This window comes from Tenebrio molitor, chromosome 1 (assembly GCF_963966145.1).
Source record: "Tenebrio molitor chromosome 1, icTenMoli1.1, whole genome shotgun sequence".
NCBI classification, from domain to species: domain Eukaryota; kingdom Metazoa; phylum Arthropoda; class Insecta; order Coleoptera; family Tenebrionidae; genus Tenebrio; species Tenebrio molitor.
In genome coordinates this window covers 27,409,265-27,428,818 of record NC_091046.1, presented here as the reverse complement: position 1 = coordinate 27,428,818, position 19,554 = coordinate 27,409,265, and the positions used below count along the sequence as shown (strand labels likewise).

General features: G+C 35.2%; 1 long non-coding RNA gene across 1 annotated transcript; it reads left to right on the top strand.

Annotated features, from left to right (window-relative positions):
• The first annotated feature begins 8,416 nt into the window (after positions 1 to 8,416).
• LOC138129962 (uncharacterized) lies at positions 8,417 to 11,248 on the top strand. The gene is made up of 3 exons (XR_011159445.1): positions 8,417 to 8,963; positions 9,047 to 10,856; positions 10,921 to 11,248. It is a non-coding gene; the product is annotated as an uncharacterized lncRNA (long non-coding RNA).
• Positions 11,249 to 19,554: the final 8,306 nt, after the last annotated feature.

The window sequence follows — 19,554 nt, the reverse complement described above, 5'->3', positions numbered from 1 at the left end:
CTTCTTCTGTTGGAGCTCAGCAAGGAGATCCCTGCGGTCCCATGATTTTTAGTCTTGCCATTCAACCAATTATTTTATCTTTGGATTCTCAAATGAATATATGGTATTTAGATGATGGAACCTTAGCGGATTACCCAGAAGTAGTTTTATCCGACTTTAAGAAAGTTATAAATTTATCTCAGGAAATTGGCCTTGAATTAAACTTTAACAAATGCGAGCTCTTTTGCTGTTCTGGAGACACAGATTTAAAAGTCATAAAGGAATTTCAAAATTTAGCACCAGGCATTAAAATCTGTGACCGAGAAAGTTTATCTCTTTTAGGCTCTCCAATCTTTGACCAAGGTTTCAAAAACACCGTCGAAAAAACTATAATTACAGTTGAAAATCTTTTAAACAAAGCTGAACTCCTTAACAGACACGTGGCTTATACTTTAATCAAAAACTGTCTTTTCATACCAAAATTTAATTTTTTATTAAGAACAACACCATTTTGGAAATTTTCTAATTATGTTAATTCAATTGATTCTTCTTTAAAGTTTTGTTTAGAGAGAATACTTAATTTACGTTTAACTGATTTACAATGGCGTCAGTCCACTTTACCGATTAAATTTGGTGGTCTGGGAATTCGTCGCATTTCCGATATTTGCCTCCCTGCTTTCCTATCTTCAATTAATGGGGTTAAAAAGCTAGTTTCTTTATTACTAAACTCAAAGGATAATGAGCTTAATATTCACCATTATGATGAAGCTTTAGCAGCCTGGGGTGTAGCAAATGAGAACGAAATACCAACAATTCCACAATTTCAGAAGAATTGGGATAATATTAATATCAAAGGAATAATTGCCAATGACTTAATCTTTAATTCACCTAGAAACTTGGCTCGTTTTAAAGCTTTGCAATGCAGAGAATCAGGATCTTGGTTACATGCAATACCTTCTCCTAATATTGGTACTCTTTTAGAAAACACTTCCTTCCAAGTTTGTATTGGTTTAAGATTGGGTTGTAATCTTTGTACACCTCATATTTGCAAATGCAATGCGAAAGTTGACGAAATTGGCACCCACGGTCTAAGTTGTTTCAAAAGCAGTGGTAGATTTTCAAGACACACTGAAATTAATTCCATTATCAATCGGTCTTTAACTTCAATTCATGTGAATTCAACTTTAGAACCAAACGGACTGTCTCGGGATGACGGAAAACGCCCAGATGGGATGACTTTAGTACCGTGGATTAAAGGTCAACCTTTGGTTTGGGACGTTACTGTTGTAGATACACTCGCAGACAGTTACGTATTGAAATCATCTGAAGTCTCAGGTTTTGCCGCTGAAATGGCTTGCAAACGCAAACGTAGCAAATATAGTTCAATCATTTCGTCAAACTACGTGTTTAAAGGTTTAGCATTTGAAACCTTAGGCCCTTGGTGCAAAGAAGCCATCGATTTCATTAATGTCATCGGAAACCGACTTATCGCGGAATCAGGCGATTCAAAATCAAAGAAATTCCTTTTCGAGAGGATTTCCCTTGCCATTCAACGTGGAAACGCTGCAAGCATTCGGGGCACTTTTCCAGATTCCGCAATATTATCGGAAATTTTTGTATTATAAAACAAAAATGTTTATGTATTTATGTTATAATATAATATTTTATTTATTTATTATAGTAACCCCGGTTTTCTCAACTCAATTTTGGCTAAATTTCTTAATAAGACTTGTCCTACTTTATTTTGGCCGCCACTGTATAATTAATTATTATTTATTATTGATTAAGGAAAAAACACACAGTCACACAAAATTCCTTCATAAGGCACAATCTTGAGTTACAAAATTTTAAAAATACATAATTATTTTTCACAATTCTTTGTTTTGTTGTTTTCTGTAAGAAAAGTGTAAAAGTTATTATTCTCTAATTTTTGGGTAATTGAGAACTTACTCGTATCTTTTCTAGCATTGTTTAAAACATTTAAATTACTCCAAGGTCAAAAAATAAGTTTTCACAAAAACTGCTCAAAATGTGGTGGTCCAGACAGAATCAAACTCGCCTCTCATAATTTCAAAAACCCTTATGAAGCTGTCAATTTGTTTAGGGTAATGTGTGGGTTCTATTTCTTGCAACACACAAAGGGAAACAAATTAATATCCTTCTTAAAAAATTTCTGATAAGTGCCATAACACAATTTAACTTGTTGTCTTAAACGCCTTATGGAAGTTGAGGGATGTTCCTTGATAATTTGTTGAACATTTTGCACCATTTCTAAAATTTGAACTAAGGACTGACCTGACTTCTTCTTAATGATGGGTTATGATTTGCTAAAATTAGGCACTATAATTTTAAGACATTGATAAACTTGTTGATAACCAATACCAACAGGTTCGGACATCTGGCTTAAAATTCTTCGGTGTAAGGGGGTACAAAGTAAGAGCAGTCCTCATTTTCGTTTTTCACCCTCTTTCGAAAATAATCTAATAAAAATGCCTTCTCTTTAACGGTAAAACCCATTTTACAACTTATTCTGAGATAATTATTGCTTACAACTTCAATAAACGTCTGTAAACTTTGCCGAAATCGAAGATTTGTTTTCTAGGTTAAATCACTTAAATTGTCAACAACAACAACCTTGAATTTTGAAATGTGACATTTCAACGAAGCATCTCCGTACCAGTAGCGTCGCGTTTGGCAATAAAGATGATAATTTACTTACTCTTACAAATGTAAGATGTTGCTCTTGTTAATCTTATAAATTGTTTCCCTTATCTTATAATAATAATAAAATGCACAATTATAATTCCAACGTCTAAAATTCATAAAGTATCATTTTTATTAAGTAGCGTTTGAGACCATAAATTGTCTACGCCCATGTTTTGACCGCTTATGTGCATATGATTTTGCTACGACGTGACCGATAATTTGCAACGCTTGCTCTGATTTGGATTCTTGTTGATCACTCTGTATAAGTACATTGAAATAAACCAAAATAATTATTTTTTTACTTAAACTTTTACCCAATTCATTCAATTATGAGTTCCTCAAACTCCTGATTTTTTTTTAATCTTTACAATCTTATCCCACATTGCCTATATACCCCCATAATACCAATTTCTTTTTCCAGATAGGTATCTGATATTACTGTCTACAGAATTATCCAATCACACCTGAGAGGCGAAATCCTTCAAGATTCCAAAACTGGCGCCAATCCTTTGATTTTGTAATTTCCTTGTTCATTGATTAAAATTCTTTGGGTTTGCCTTGGGTTTTACCTTCCAGCAGGAACACTAACCACGACAGATAACCACGCTAAAATCCACTCACTCACATTTGTAGTGGTAGGACTCGCAGGCGTAAAATTTTTAGGTTTCTATTGACATTTCTATTAAATTATTATATACAGGGTGTCCCAGAACTGGCTCCCCAGAGAAAAAAGGGAACCTCAGGGCGAATATATTAACGTGTATTTTGAAGAAAAGAAGTCCTATCTCAAATGATAACCAAGAAAAGACATTCTGAAGTTGGCCAATCAGAGTTGAGCATCATTAAGGTGTAATAATCGCAATTTTCCGTTGCCTAGGTTTCCTTTTTATCCGTAAACCTCTATATATATTTTTTTAATGCCATTCCCGTTTTTTGCCATACGGCTTTTACGGTACAGTGGCGAGCACGGAATTTCGCACACATGGGACATTTCACTAACATAATTTTATTAAAATGAGATACTGGCGGCAGTTTCGTGACAGTTTAGGTGAAACATCAGTCATGATCACATAAATCATGATTGATTATAATGACCATAAAGCTTAGACTAGATAGTTTTTTTTAATGACATACAAATTGGTGTGCGAAATTCCGTGCTCCCCACTGTACCTTTTCGGTCGGCGGTTTTTCCTTTCCAATTCCTTTTTTTTTGCCTATCCTCTCCTTCCTTCAGGTGGTGCGACGAGGCTTCGGGGCACTTTCCCCAGCCACCCACGCCCATTCCACTCCTTCCATTCCATTCCATTCCTTCCTTCGAAAAAATCCTCCCCCTTCGGTGGGATTCGAACCCACTAGCGCCGGGACCGCGACCTCGGAGCACTGTCTCCGACAGCCATGCGGCCACCGAGCTACCTCGTAAACCGTAAACCTCTATAATTCTGTCCATTAGATTTGGTCCACTACATTTATTAGAATGATTGTTTACGTCAGTTTGACATTTGTTATACAATTTCGCTGCGATATTTAATTCAAGTGTATCATTTAACATGTATTCTTCCTCTGAGTACGTAGATATGATTCTTACTTTTGCACGATGTGGGAACAATGCACGTGAAGCAGTAAGGTTGTACCGTGAACAATTTCCGACAAAGACAAAGTCATCCGGACCATAAAATAATCCTGAAATTAATCGCTCGGAGTCGAGAAACGGGTCAGATGCAGCCAGTTCGAAGAGAAGTTGGGGGTGCTCCAAGAAATGTAAGGACTGTCGAACACGAGGAAGACGGCACCCGGAGTATTCGAACAGTTTCTCGTGAAATGGGTTTATCCAAGACTTCGGTGATAATAGGAGGCATCCGTACTACTATACACGAGTACAACATCTTCTGCCAGAGGATTATCCAATTAGGCGAGAATTTTGTCTATGGTTAATAAACCAAAACGATGCTGATCCACACTTCTTGTCACGGATACTGTTTTCTGATGAGTCGCTATTTTGCCGGGAAGGTTGTTCCAATTATTACAACCTTCATATCTGGGCAGAGGAAAATCCAAGAGAATTATTTCCCAAAGGTTTTCAACATAGGTTTTCTGTTAATTTGTGGACTGGGCTATTGGGCGATCGTTTGGCAAGTATAAGTGTGGTGGATCCTTCCATTTGTTAAAATTCCGAATCTCCCGTTGTAGATATATCAACTTCTGTGGTTTTGTTTTATTGTGCAATTTTGCAGATATTTATGAAATGACAATTGTCAAACTTTTTGACATATACAGCTGCCAACCCAATAGGTTGCATTTTCCCTGTGGGCCCACTCATGCCAAAAAAGGCCCAATTTACACACGAACGAGTTGAATACAACGTTTTTTTCTTCGACGAGCCCCTTAAAGGCTCCAAATCGCTTAAAATCTTTAAAATTAGCTTGACGTTTCGTTTTGATAAGTTGTGACATTTATCAAAATCCATTGACACAGGAGAAAATTCTCAAATTCTGACAGTGTCGAACAAAAAAGTCTTTTTGTAATTTGCCTCCATTTTGATTCTCTAATAGACATATTAACGAACGCGACGTCATCATCTGGGATGTCGTTATAGCCATTATTTCACGGAACATTTTACGAAATTTTTTAGGTTGGCAAAGCTTGATCCGTCATGCGTGTCAGTTTAAATTACAAAATGTGCAAAGAATTATTTATCAGGATTTATCAGGCAACAAATTCGCGACCGTATTTTTGGCAATTTCACGTATTTCAGCGGGCGTACATGAAAGATTATCTTCGATATTCGTGTTTTATGACAGAATTTGGATAAAACAGAAGGCGACTTTGAGGACTTGATCAAATTTTCACTTTTAACATTAAGACATTACCAACCGACATAAAAATCCCTAAATCAAGGAATGTAAACATTTTTGTTTAAAAACGGTTTAGAAAGGGCAAATTACAAAAAATAGTATAAAAAACTCGTTTCATAAGACCTTGAAGCACTCATTCTTTAAAATAACTCGTGGCTACGCCACTCGTTTTTTAATCTCGAATTCGTGCTTCAAGACTGGTCTTATGAAACTTGTCTTTTAATATACTATTTCGACATCGTATGTCGAAAAGACTTTTCGACATTGTTTCTCGTAAAATGTTTTAAGATAAATCAATTTACATGATGTTTTATTTTCATTTATTGTAAATATTAACAGTGCAATGTTTGCTATTATTTATCTGAACTGGTAATAATGAAGGTTCTTCGTTAGTACTATGGCGGACAATAAATTTAGGCCGGCCTGTCATTCGCTTGACATCAAAATGTGAAGCTGACCTTATGTCCAACTAACCCCATTTTCGATTTTTGTCATTCTTGTCATCGTGACAGCCATAATCAAAATTAAAACTGGGGAAAGAAGCGTGCACCAGAGAGAAGTGCTACCACAAATCAGTTATGGTGGTGCGTCATGATCTGTAAATTACGAAAAGGGTGAAGAAAACGCCAAACAGCTGGAAAACCTTCAGTTTGACAAACTAACCGATGCTTCTTCAATTCCATTAAAAAGATACTCATTGTAAACATTCAATCTGGAAATTATTGAACGCTGTAGCCAGAGTCGGTATTTGCTATTAGAGCCTTGCCACAAAAGAGCCAAGCAGTTCCTGGAAATCTCTACAAGTGCTTTACAAGCATGACATGGATGTTTTGTATTGAACCAATGAGGGGTTTAAGTTTCTCTCATACTTCTCAGCAACAAAATGAAAAATGAGAATGTTTTGCCTTAACATCAATAGTAATTACAACAAATAAAAATATTTTATTGAACTATAATAAAAAAATAAGAAATTAAACAAAACAGAACTGGAAAAACTAGTATTTGGTCATTGCACCGTTAGATTGAATGACTTGGCCTATTCTGCTTGGCATGGAGAGGCATAGATTTCAGTGGTAATACTTGCCATGCTTCAGTAATCGCAGTCAGAAGTGCTTCCCTATTTCTAAATATTACCTGTCGCTATCTTATATGTTTCACCAACAAACCCCACATGTTCTCTATCGGATTTAAATCCGGACTGCGACTGGGCCAATCAAGGACGTTTATATTATGATCTTGAAACCATGCTGCTACCCTGTGTGCTGTGTGAACCGAACAATTGTCTGGTTGAAAAATAAAATTATTATTTGCAAAATGTGGTTCCACAGAAGGTAGCGTTTTCAAGTATCCTAATATAAACATCACTAGTTAGCCTCTCCTCTACATGTAGTATTACCCCAGGACTGTCTACCGGAATCCACGCCCACATGTTGACCGAAAAACGTCCACTACATTCGACCGAATCAACATATCTTTGATGATAACGGGTATTGGGTAGGGATGGGCGATATAGGTACATCGATGTTAGCCGAACATCGATGTTTCGATTTCAATCTTCGATATTTTGACATCGATGGTATTCTTTTTCAAACGTCAATTATCGATGTTCGTAATAAAACATCGAACATCGACAAAAAAAAAAAAAAAACAAATAGGAATAGGTACAGTTTCCAAGAGATGCCCTTCTGGGAAGTGCACGTATACCGGGTGAGATGAGTTTTATCATCAGTGGGAAAACATCCACTTCTAATCAATTTAAAATTTTCAAAAAATTCAGGAATGATTGTGTATCACTCTAGAACAGTCTGTAAAAATTTCAAAATTTTTAATAAAACAGGTAAAGATTTTGTTTTAATTCAATAACTGATACATTAATTTACATAATTTTTCACTGAGAGTCCTTTCAAACATGCAGGAAAAATTTGGTGTCATTGAAATCATGAAAACATCACCGGTTTTTGAAATAAATGTAATTTGATATTAAAGCCTAAAATTTAGCTATGATTTATTATTAAATTGGGCGGTCAGTTCCACAAAAGAAGTTGACGTAGGTTATTTTTATGATACCCTTTAGGGACTTAAGAATTACTAGAAAAGTGGTCAACAGATGTTCCCCAACAATGAGATATTTATTTATGACACTGCAGTTGTAAATCTTGGTCATTTTTCGCTTTTAATGTTAAAATTGGCATAATTCAAAAACGAATAATTTTCTTTTGATGCGAATTTCGTAAATGTGTTCTTTGAATTAATTGTGAATTATGAGCGTGTACGAAAAAACATTTTTTTTTGCTCAAAATTTATTTTTTTAATTTTATGGCTTTGAATTCAGTGATAAGTGAAAATTGATTACACACATTTGAAGTCTTATATCAAGGGAATGTAACCCTAAAGTTTCTCAATTTTTACTATTTTTTTAATAGGGTTAATCGTGCTGACGATAAAACTCATCTCACTCGGTATATTTGGCCCTGACTTGGCAGATCGGGATCGGTTGATCAGTTTTCACTTTCCGCTGCGGCGCTGCCATCGCATTTGCTTTTGCGTTTCATTCTGAGTCTCTCTGATTTTGGGTCTGAGTTGAAAGTGAACAGAACAGAAGTGAAAGACTTCTTGTTGTCAATGTTATTATTTTTGCAATCTATTGATAAAAGTTTTTGACTTTTTGGAATCTATAATTTTCGTAATTCTAGTTGGATACCTACCTAATTTTAATTTTTTCATATTTTAGTTTTGTACTTTAAACAGTAAATAAACATGGTTTTTTTTCAACTTATTAATTTAATATGTTCAAATGACTATTTTCGCGCCAATTTTTAATACCATCGATGTTTCAAAATATCGATGTTTTTTGTTCGATGTTTCTTACCCATCGATGGTCGCTACTAGTGGTGGGCAAAAAATATCGATGTTTTAGAACATCGAGGTTTTCTCGACAACATCGATGAAAACATATCGATGTTTCATGAGGGCGATATATCGAAGACTATCGATGTTTTGCTATTCGATGTTAGCGGTTTTCTCTTCTACGCACGCCCAGAGTCAATCCTTGGCCAACGCAAACCCCATTGGTTTTTTTGCAGCGCAAAGCACGTGCAAAGAACAAAGACAATCCATCACAAAGATTTGAAAGTTGAAACCTGTGGTCTGTGCAGAGGTCTGTGGTTGAAACGGCGTCTCTTTGGCGGGAGAAAGTCTGGATTGATCTGGATGTGGTTGGATTTTGCAGATAGATCCGGTTATGGAATGTGCTAGTTAAGCAAAAAAATCATTGTGATGTGATGTGAAATGTAATTTGGGCCCTGATTAACGTGATTTCGTGACTTCATGTGAACGCAACAGTATATGAACAATTTGGTTTTGGTTATCGCATTGTTGCAGTGGTAGTCGTCCAGTTAAAATTAGTTGGTCACAAGTTACAACAGGGTAAGTGAAGTTCTTTTGTACTTTATTTAATTAGAAGATTGTTGTAGGTAGGTATGTATTCACTATTTTGTTTGTTAATTTAGGAGTTCAGGAAGGGTCATGGGGAAAACAAGCTCCGTCTGGAAGTATTTCACAAAAAGAAGAGATGGATTCGCCAATTGCAATTTGTGTGGAAAAAAACTCAAGACATCCGGCAATACAACAAATCTTTTAGGACATGTTTCGAGAATGCATAAAAACCATGTGGCTGAAGACGTAAAGACGGCTGAAGAAGTAAATCAAAACAAAAGTACAAACAACGAAATTGAACCAGAATCAAACCAGGGCGCCACAAGTGCCGATACAAATAATAATATGTCTAATGTAAGTACCAATAGCCTAGCTAGTACTGTGACCCTTGAGAGTTCATCATCACATATCAAAAAGTCCAATACTATTCCGACAGTTTTTAATGAAATAACACAATTCAAACCAGGCGGTAAAAGGGATTTTGAAACCACAAATTTAATTTTGAAAATGATAATTACAGACAATCTCCCTATGTACTTTGTGGAAAATGCTGGATTTCAAAATTTTTTGCAAAGAGTTCTTCCGCTGTATACACTTCCTAGTAGAAAAACTTTTTCCAGGCTACTTGATTCTAGATATGAAACAATATCTAGAATTTTTCGAGATAGGTTACAAAACATTGACAATTATACACTGACAGCTGATATATGGACTGAAACCCATCAGACGATTAGTTTTTTGGGTATAACACTACATTATCTTGAGGGAAGTACTATAAAAACAGTAAATCTGTGTGTGCATCATCTTGAGAAACGCCACACAGCAGAAAATATTTCTGAGATTTTAAAAATGGAATGTGAGAACTGGAATATTAAGTATAATAAGATTTTGGCCATTGTAACAGACAATGGCCAAAATATGGTAAAAGCGGCATGTGACACCTTTGGATTGAAGGTACATGTGCATTGTTTTGCACATACCTTGAATTTAGTTTCAGAAAATGCTATAAAAAGTGAAACCACTATTTCAGAAGTAATTGATAAAGTGAAACGCATTGTCACATATTTTAAACAAAGTTGTATCGCCGCTGAGGCGCTAAGAGCTAAACAAATTGAAAGCGGTACCAGTGAACCTTTGAAATTAATTCAGTGTGTAGATACACGCTGGAATTCGAAGTTTTACAAGTTGGAAAGATTTTTACGTCTTCGCTCTGTTGTGAGCGATATTTTACTTAATGAGCCAAGTGCTCCAAATATGATCAGCGCATATGAAATAAATATACTAAAGGATGTAAAATATATGTTAAAGCCGTTAGAAGTGCTCACCAAGGAAGTATCTGCAGACAAATACGTTACCATAAGTAAAATCATTCCAATGGTTCACTGTCTGAAATCAGAACTCGATAATCAACAAACAGACTCTCCAGAGGTGATTAATTTAAAGCAATCCTTATCGTCCGAAATTCACAAAAGATTTGGAAAAATGGAACATGTTGAAACCCTGGCAATATCAACATTACTGGATCCCCGGTTTAAAAAGCTCCACTTCAAAGATTATGTCGCCGTGGGAAATTCTATTCTTGTTATTAAACGAAAATTGGAAAAACTATTTGCAGTTGATAATGTGGATAATCAAATGGAGAGCAGCCCAATAGAAGAAGAAATAGAAAAAGAAATGGACTTGTGGAAATTACACAAAACCATGGTCGCTGAACACCAAAATAAAGGAACCAGTGAAGACGATATAAAAAATATCATCAATGCAGAAGTGTCACAGTACATTAATAGTCCAGTGTACCCTTTGAAGAGTGATCCCCTGCTGATATGGGAAGCCATGAAGATTACATACCCACATTTACATAAGCTTGCCCTCAAATATTTACAGGTTTGTATTAAGTTATTTATGTATCTATTATTATCAAATTTACCTAAAATCGTTAACTTTACAGATTTGTGCAACTTCAGTACCTGCAGAGAGGCTGTTTTCGAAGACTGGGCAAATCGTAACTGCAAAACGAAGTCGCCTCAAACCTCAGAGATTAAATAAATTAGTTTTCTTGAGTTCAATTGATAATAATTAGGTACTTGCCTTATCTTACCAGAATTGTTTATACTTTATTTTTTTGACATGAATTTTGTTATCTACATATTTACAGAATTTTTTGATTTGTTTTTGTTACTTTTTTATTGTTTCGTAATATTTAATTATTTACAGAATTTCGCATTTTATTTTTGTTACTTTTTTTATCGTTTGGGAATATAACACATTTATTTAAACTTGAACGAGTTTTTGTACCGTACCATAACCCAAAATATCGATGTTTGTGAAATATCGATGTTTCTCTGACAATATATCGACCATCGATGCCAAATTTTTTAAACATCGATGTTGGTAGACATCGATGTTTTTGTTTCGATGTGCCCACCACTAGTCGCTACCGATGTCAACACCGATATTGAACATCGATGTTTGTGTTCGATGTCCCATCCCTAGTATTGGGTGGCCTATATACCCTTATCCGACTGTTAGGGCACGACTGGAAAGTCTTTTCATCGGAGAAGATTATACGACGCCAAAAGGCATCCTCTCGCGCCAAGTGTAGTAATGCGAAACCAACCCTTGCTTCTCGGTGCCGAGGCGTTAATTTAGTTTTTCTTGCTGCCACATGATTACGCAAGTCACTCGTCTTTATTCGTCGCCGAGCAGTTCTAACGGACCCTGGAAAATTTGTAACTCCGACGGACGCCGGTCCACAGTACCAAATTGCGTCCAATTGCGAAGAAATGCTTGTACGCCGGTTTTTGAAATACCCAAATGTGCCGCAATTTGTCTACCAGACATGCCACTGTGGGCAAGAGTTACAATTCTCACTTTGTTAAAATTAGAAACGGCTGGCATTGTAAATATGTAATAATGTGTCAAATTGAAAAAAAATTCAAATTTAATTGGCACATCAGTCATAATGACAGTAAAGGGTCACTTGCATTGACTTTTCTGAAATGTCAAAAATTTGCCGGCCTAAATTTTTTGTCCGCCATAGTACTTGCAGTTAAATTTGCTGCAGACATATTTTTTAAACTTGAAACTCTTGGCTGATCTTCTAATAACCCTTGCACTTCAGAAGTAGATGTTGTAGCAGCACCTCCTCCCCAAATTTTTATTGCTATCTCCTTCTTGTTCTCCAACGAATTCTCCACGTATCCCTCAGCAACACTGCTTCTTTTCCATGCGTCCCATGACCCTCATGACGCTTTCGCACTGATGTACCGGCATCAGCTAGAAGCGACGCCGAGGACCTCCTAAAGCAATGCCCCGTAAATTCTTCGGGATGAGGTAATTCAAGAAACTTTGCAATTATTTTTGGAAAATCTCCCATTGTGTTTATTCCTATCGGTTGTGAGAAGCATTTTCCATTTCTAAAGCCCAAGAAAAACCGTACTTCTTTAGTATTTTTTGGTCGAAGGTTCGAATATTTTCGGAATATCTCAAGCATGTTAACTGCAGCTATGTCTCCCTCAGTTGTTATAAACTCCCTCGAAACATTATTCTTCGTATTTGGTATAGAGAATTTTATGCAATTTCCAAGGTCTTGAATATCTGCTTTACATATTTTAACACAACATCACAAAGATAAAAAAAAAATACCTTCACTGACAAGTATTTCTCATCACCCCCTTGTTTTAAAAATTCATCAATTTGTTGTTTTGTAATAATTTTAGACTTTTTAGCCATGTAACCATCCGACTTTCGTTTTAGAAATGCAATTAACCGAGTAAACTTTCCAATGTCTACATTCTTCTTCATATTTAGAGTAGCCCTCAACATGGAATATTGAGACCACGTAGTTGAAGCCTTCTTATTTTTGAACGTTTTCAAAAAATACGCAAGCAAGCATCACTATAATCTTCTGCCGATTCGTACAACTGTTTTGACTTTTCAGGCAGCAACGTTGAAATTGCTGCTTGTGCAGCTGCTTCCACGTCTTCTGGTAAAGCGTCTTCAGAGTCACTCATTATCAAAATCTATAACGCGCTTCAAAACAACAAATTACACTTACAAATTCGACGTTTTAGCAAAATTATGAAAATCAATAATAGTATATTATATACCAAGGTGGAGAAGTTCATGATTATAGCCAGAGTGCCAAGATTAGAGCCCGAGGCGTGCCGAGGGCTCTAAGGCGCGAAGGCTATAAGGGAGTTCTTCACCGTAGTTTATATACTATTTTTTTCACTACTAGATACGTTAAAACCTTTTCTCATAATAATTATTAATCAAATTGTTTTGTCTGATGCGACGATCCGAGTTCTCATTTTTCAACGGTTGCTATGAAAATCGTCTACGTTAACCAATCTTTCGTTGCTAAGTGACGGCTAAGTGAGCTACAAAGCACCGAGGGAAAAATGAGCATTCTCTCCAGAAGTATATACAGGGTGTTTCTGAAATACGTGTGTTAATTTTAACCAGTGAAAGAACTTGCCAATTTATGAAACTTTTCTCTATAACATTTTGTAAAATTCGTAAAAGTATTCCAAGATTTTTTGCCCCACAATTTTTACCAAACGAGTCGTTTTGTGTGATTAACTAGTTTCTATTTTTTTATTTTTTATTTTTTTCTATAACAATGGAACGTTTTAACAAAGCTCTGTTTCTATCACAACAGAAAATTTTCGCCCTTACCCATACGCGGGTATTCACTTTGATGGTTAATTTATTCCAAATTTTAAATCAATTTGTATTGCTTTTTCGTAAAAATGTTACAGAGAAAAGTTACATGATTTGGCGCGTTCTTCCACTGGTTAAAATTAACACACGTATTTCAGAAACACTTGTATACTATTTTTTTCACGGTAGGGAGTAGAAACAGCACAAAAATCTCAAATTTTAAGAATAAAAAAATTACAAATGAGTTGTCATCTTTCGATGAATTTAATGGAATTAGTAGTCTTTGAGATTTATGCCTTAACAACACAAATTCCTTAATAAACAAAGTTGAATTTTCCGAAAATTTTGTGTTTTACGTGACTTTGCGTAAATGGAAAACGAAGAACCCCTTGAAATAATTGAGGCCGCTTCTTCAGCGGTTCTGAATCTTTTGCCAAACAAATCAAGAAAGTTGTACGATGCCGCTTACAACCGATTTAGAGAGTGGTGTGTGGAAAAAAAAGCACACATTTATACCGAGAACGTTTGGCTAGCGTATTTTGGCGAAAAATCCAAAGATTATAAATCCTCTACGTTATGGGCCCAATACTCCATGATAAGGTCGTCTCTAATAGTCAACAGCAACATTGATATAAGTAAGTATATTATAGTGAATTACTGATGATAAAACTGTTCCACATTCATAAATATAGTTTTGAATATAAATAACTTGTTGGGTTTTATTTGTATCTAACTTACACTTTTTGTACTTATCGTAGATTTTTGTCACAAATGTCAAAAAAATGAAAACTCCCCAGGGAGCAAATATTTGCTCCCTTGGGAGAAAATGCTCTACTTCTGTCACGACGTTAACATCCGAGAAATTGATTCCTACTCCCGATCGTGAAAAAATATCTTTTATTGTTAATAAATTTAATCGTGAGCAATCATCTTTTTCTATGTCTGGCTTTTTTAAATATATTTTCGTATGACACTCCAAGTTTTATTTCATTAATAACACTAGTTTACAAATAATTATTTTTTTTTATATACCTTACATCAAAACCTCGTTTTTATGTTTAGTTGCCTTCTATAAAAGAGAAATGATAGTCAAAAAATTTTTATCACCTCACAGTTGTTTGCTAAAAAATATAATATTTCTGCTTCTCTGCACGAATGCCTGCGATTTAAAGTTCATTGTTTTAAGACATCTGGTATCAGAAAGTGTCCTAAATTGTACAAAATGTATAATAGTAGATCGTGTAAATTACCTTCTGATCGTTTTTGTTGCGTTTGTGGAAAATTTATATTTGCAAAAAAAGGAAGACCTATATCAGAAGCACTGAAATCAGGATATCTGCATTAATTTGGTTTTGCAATATAAAATCAAGAGAAGAAATGGGTTTCACACGTTTTTTGTGAAAGCTGCAGGATAAGTCTAAAGGCGCGTACAGACTACGCGAACCGAGCATGTAATGTAACATGTAATGTAATGCTCGTCGCAAAATTGGTGCCACGAACAGCCGACGAACCGAGCACACAACGAACAGCTATACTCTGTCCAGTGATGATAGATTGCGCGCTTTTTTACAGACACAGAGACGAGTGTCTACACTTTATAACATTTGCTATATCATTAATACTCGAAGAATAAATAATTCCAACAACAGTTTATAACAATTATTGGAAATACCTGTACTGAAACTTCATTTAGAGTCACAGCTGTAATTCTGTAAACAACATCATAGGCATAGGATAACTACTGGCTGGATGGAGAGTTTTGTATTTTTCAGTGCGTTATGTTTTTAAGTGATTTTTTTTATAATCGTCTCAGTTCAGTTCGATAGTTCCGAGGTTGCGTGACATTACAGCTACATTACAGGTACAGGGTCGCTAAAAAGTATGGATTCAGCTAAATATTTTCAGAACGGTTTAGCAGAACGCATTGAAATTTGGCACACAGGTAGAAGTGTTTAAATTTTATCATCTGATAGTTTTTTCAATTTTCTAACGTCATTTATTTTGAAGATGCAAAACTAACTTGTTTTTTTTTTAAATGGCACGGGGGATTTAAATGTAATATTTTTGAAAAGAGTATTTTTTGTGAATTCAGTGAAGTAACACATGCCCACATCGCCGCCATTTTGAAAATTTTTTTTTGCTTAAAAATTATGTATTTCGCGTTTAAACTTTTTATCTTTTTTATTAAAATGTATCTGTTTCAGTTAAATGTCTTACTTCTACACTTATACTTTTATTAAGTTTTTGGCCAAAGTGCAGGCGGCAAAGAATTAACAATGGCTAAAAAAACATTCCAAAGGTCAAATTTTTTCAAATTTTATTAATTCGATAATTTTTTTATAAAGTTTCGAGTAAATTGAGATATGCATGTGCCTCATCACTGGATTCACAAAAAAATATTCTTTTTAACGGTGTTAAATTTGACCTCTCGTGCTATTTAAAAAAAATCAAGTTGGCTTTGTATCTTCAAAATAAAAGATGTTATAAAATTGAAAAAATATCAGCCTATAGAATTTAAACACACGATACTAGCTGTATCGATACTTTTTAGCGACCTGTATGTGATAAGAGTGATAACGAAAAACCGTTAGCTTTAATTCTGTGTAGTGATGCAGTAAGAATTATGTGGAATCTGATGAAAAAAGAGAAAAAGGCTCGACGAACTTTATAAAGATTTAAAGTTCCAACATATTAGCGGACAGCATAAAATTTTTAATAGAATGTCTCTCACAGACGGTGAGAATTTACTAACCAAAATAGGACCCAAAAATCTCCAAAAAAAAATACGCGTGTTCGATGGGTAATCTCAATTCAAGGCAGGTAAGTATTAACGCAAATATTGTTAGTTCAGAAATTTGTTTAAAGAATTAAAAGTAGCTACAACAATGAAGAAAATGAAGAATTCTTTTTTTCTTTACCATTTTACAGGTAAACTTTTGTAATGACAATTTGTCAGTAGAAAACGTTTTTGCACCACCGGTCATTTTCACGTGTTTACCGATTTCATGAACATGTTTACTTATCAAAAGACGGTAAGTAATCAAATAAGAAATTATTGTTTAGATTCGGCATCGCGTGCAGAGCAATGGGCCATAAACTAGTATGAAAAATGTAAAAAATGTCTTCTTTGGAAAAATTAAACAATTTAATAAATTAAAATGAAAATTTTATCTATTTATTAATAGTTCCGATGATGCAAAAATATTATTATGCATCACGGGTGCTTGTCCGTCAGAATAACTGAATGCCCATTTTGGGGCCGATTTCTAATTTTACCTGAAAAGGTAGGAGCGAAGTTGCTGTTGATTATAACATTTACTCATTAATTTGTTAGGCTGTCTTACAAATATGGGGATCCATACATTTTATTAAATACATACCATAACTTACTACACTCTTTAAATAAATTACAAGGAAGCGTTCGTCTGATTTGGACGGCGAAGCTGTGAACCTCGAGAGCGCATGCGCGCCACGAACGGTTCGCAGTGCTCCGCTCACTGTCGGTTTTCTGACGAACACAAAGCGCCATTCACAAACGCATCTCGACAAAGGGAGCTGACCACAGTCATAAACTCATAAATCTAATCTCCAACAATTTCAGTTACCAATAGTTTTTGTCCCTTATTTAAACGGTCTTGATTGTCAAATGAAACACTGTAGTTTTTTATGCATTTCATTTATGCTGAACAAAACAAATAGGTTATTATTTTTGAAAGCAACTCTTTACAGTAACTAATAAATAAGTTTCACATTTTCTAAAATAATCCGAATTGTGTCAATTTGTTGTAAAAATGCATAAGTCGAGATGGAGCATGCCATCAGCTTCGCAAATCAATCCGATGTTTAAGTCAATTATTGTTATATTACTACAGATTAATTCCCACATACATCAAACGTGCGTGTTCAGCGCTTGCTTTCATCCAATCAAAATTGTTTATCGCGGATAAATCGTCTTCCTAGTCTGTCTTCTGTCAAAAACGAATAAAATTGCATGTTACGCCTGTCAGATTCCCAAATTGTTTCTAATAATTGTGTTTTTAATAACTGTAAGTATTAAAAATAAATAATTAACGTTAAAGTTTGAATTCTGGAATTAATCTTGCCAAAAATAACGCGACCTAATTTGTTAAATCTGATAAAAATTATTATTTTACCTTCGATTATAATTTAATTTTTTTAAACTATAATTCGTTTTTTTTATGACACGGAGTCTATTTTCGGTACCAAAACTAAAAAACAACCAACATTCTACCTAATTTCTCCGAAGATGTGCAGTTATGGCTTTGCCTTTTTTTTAAATTTTACGATGGGTGCAATATGATTAAAAAAGAGAAGAAGCGGCGACGTTGGTGGCGAACCGAACTCTATAGAAAACGCGTCGGTAATGAACTTATGCAAGATTTAAAATTTCAACATGTCAGTGGACATTATAAAAATTTTACAAGAATGTCTCCTACAGACTTTGACAAATTATTGACAATGATAGGACCGAAAATCTCGAAAAAAGATACTACTTGTACGTTCGCAGGAGAATGAAAATTTTATTTTGAAAGCACACTTTAGCGACGAATCCCTTCCTTGTAACCTCCTACCTTTTCAGGTAACATTAGAAATCGGCCCCAAAACGGGCATCCATTTTATTCTGACCATCGCCGAAATACGGGCACAGCACCCGTGATGGTTATATTTTTTTTTATTGGTAACCTATTTTACTTAATTAAAGCACGCCTCAGTGTGTATAAATCCAACTTTCAAAAACGCGCGTTTTTTAAAGTTTCCATAGCAACATCAACAGCCCGAGAGGACCTGAGAAACGTGCACTCTCCATCCCGCCAGTAGTTTTCCTACGCCTATGATGTTGTTAACAGAATTACAGCTGTGAATCTGAATGAAGTTGAATTATTTATTCTTCGAGTATGTATTAATGATAAACAAATGTTATGTGCGCTATTCGACTTTTTGCAGCATAGACACTCGTCTCTGTGTCTGTGAAAAGGCGTGCGATCAATCAGTGAACGGAGTATAGAAGCTGTTCGTTGCGCGCTCGGTTCGTCGGCTGTTCGTGGCACCAATTTTGCGACGAGCATTACATTACATGTTACATTACATGCTCGGTTCGCGTAGTCTGTACGCGCCCTAACACGATGGGTATTTGGAGAAAAAAAAATTCTTCGATTTGGCAATTTCTTTCCACTGGTCCATTGCCGTCTGGTGGGTAAATGCATTTGAAAATTTTCCACTTAATAATTCCGGCCGCAATTTCATCCCTTCAAGAAGCAAGTAGAGGTATAAAAAAATCAAATGCACGCTTATGAAATGTTATACAAATGTCAACTCTACCCCATCCACACAGTTGCCACATCAATTTTCGTACATAGTTGGCATACTTATCCACAATCATTTTGAATCACCCAATATTTTGTTGCAGTATATTGCAAATCAAAAAATGCTTTTCCAGCTCCCTATGAAGCAGGGTGATCCTACTCAAACAACTACTCGGTAATTGTAACTTGGGTATGTATTAGGATGCTCTGTGTATAATGGTTGAAGTGTTTTGTGTATCGTTTTCTTTTTGGCTGGGCTTGTGATTGGGCGTCTAGCCTGTTAGCCGTCAATAATAATAATATACATACAACATGGACGAATCTGCTTTGACTACCGTAAAGAGGGTGTCAAAAATTTTTGCTCGGAAAAGAAAAAAACAAGTAGAAGCGGTAACCAGTGCTGAAAAGGAAATACACTCAACCATGGTAGTCTGCTTTTCAGCAAGTGGTTGCTATATTCCGCCAACATTATATTTAAAAAAAAAAAAAAATCCAACTTTATATGATGGTGCTCCTCCTGGAACATTTGCTCTGTATAATGAAACAGGATACATGACAGATGAGCTTTTTTACAAATGGATGAAACATTTCAT